This window comes from Octodon degus, unplaced genomic scaffold (assembly GCF_000260255.1).
Source record: "Octodon degus isolate 3935 unplaced genomic scaffold, OctDeg1.0 scaffold00169, whole genome shotgun sequence".
NCBI lineage: Eukaryota > Metazoa > Chordata > Mammalia > Rodentia > Octodontidae > Octodon > Octodon degus.
The window spans coordinates 2,532,465-2,534,244 of NW_004524745.1; the positions used below are offsets into that span (position 1 = coordinate 2,532,465).

Genomic DNA, 1,780 nt, shown 5'->3' on the forward strand with positions numbered 1-1,780 from the left:
ACACACACACACACACACACACACACACACACACACACACACACACTAGATAAATGTAAAAAAAAATTTTAAAAAAAAAATATATATATAGTTTAGGCTGGCCTTGGACTCCTGGATCCTCCTGCCTCAGCCTCCCAAGTATTGGGATTATAGGTTTGTGCTGTAAAGCTTGACCCTAGCTTTTTAAAAATATATTTTGTTTTGAGATAGGGTCTCACTAAGCCATTGAATTGCCTAGGCTGGGTTCAAATTTGCAATCCAGCTGCCTCAGCTTGTTGGGATTACAGGCATGTGCCACATGGCCAGGCCATGTGATATTTTTATTTTTATTTTTATTTTTATTTTTATTTTTATTTTTTGTGGAACTGGGGATTGAACTCAGGCCCTTGCGCTTGCCAGGCAAGCACTTATTCTACTGAGCTAACTCCCCACCCCCCATGTGATATTTTTAAAAATCCCCGCTCAGGGCTGGGGAGATAGCTGGGTGGTCTAAGCACCTGCCTAGCAAGTACAAGGACCTAAGATCGATTCCTGGTACTGCATGCTATGCTAGCTCCAGAACTGCATGCCACATGCCTGTAATCCCAATGCTGGAGAGGCTGCGACAGGTGGATCACTACCAAGGATCAGTCTGACCTACATAGTGAGACCCCATGCCAAATAAACAAATAAATGATTATAAAAAGAGGAGAAAGATTCTAAATAAATACATAAAAATAAAAAATAAAAGCCCCTACTCACAAGTTACCCCCACTGCCTGTCTCTGTCTCTGTCCCTGTCCCTGTCTCTCTCATCTGTCTCTCTGTCTGTCTCTCATTTTGGTACCAGGGAACTGAACTCAGTACCTTGCACTTACTAGGCAGGTGCTTGTGCCACTAAACTAAATCCCTGGCCCTCTACTACTTCTCATATCCAGTATACAGAGCAAATCATATGGCCTAGCATGATGTCACTAGGATGGGGAACGTATACTCTTCCCACGGGGGACATGAAAAATCAAATTTCAAGAAGTGAACATAAAATCTGGGTGAGGTGCTACATGCCTGAAATCCCAGGCCTAAGGAGGCTGAGGCAGAAGGATCACTGTGTGTTTGAGGCCAGCCTGACCTACACCATGAGGCTAAGCACAACCTAAACTACATAGGGAGACCCTACCTAAAAAAAAGGGGGGGCTTCCAAATAGCTCAGCAGATTAAAGTACATGTTTAGGCAGATACAGGGGTCAGGACTTCAATTCCCAGACCTGCCCCATACTGGCCCTGCCCCTGGGGCTCACTGAAAAGGCAATTGAGACTGGGCGTGGTGGTGTGGGCCTATAATCCCAGCACTTGGGAGGCTGTGAACGGAGGATCACTGAGTCTGATCTATGCAGTGAGACTCTGTAGATCTGTAGACCCTGTCCTAAAATACAAAGATAAAAATAAATAAAAATTAAAAAGTGAGCATATATAATCTTACGGGGAAGGTAAAGAATACTTGGAAATAGTAATACAATCTACCTTAATTCATCACTTCATCAAAATATGTATTTCCTTTCTTGCCACAAAAATACATCCATCCCTTTCCCAAGAACATTCCCTAAAAGTTCTATGCAAACAGCATTAAGCTCCAAGTCTAAGATCTTGTGGTAATTTCTATATGGAATATGTGGGCCAGCCAAATAGCTCAATGGGTTAAAGCTCCTGCAAGCAGGCACAGGGGCCGGGGTTTGATCCCCAGGCCTGCTGTGCCAGCCCTGCCACTGGAGCGCAGAGATTGCCCTAAATATCCTGTAGATCAT

The 1,780-nt window shown here is 43.9% G+C and overlaps 1 protein-coding gene across 1 annotated transcript in view; it reads left to right on the forward strand.

Moving 5' to 3' along the window:
* Gfra3 (GDNF family receptor alpha 3) overlaps positions 1-1,780 on the forward strand; it is a 23,387-nt gene that overhangs the window by 14,296 nt on the left and 7,311 nt on the right. The gene's annotated exons all lie outside the window — the stretch shown is intronic.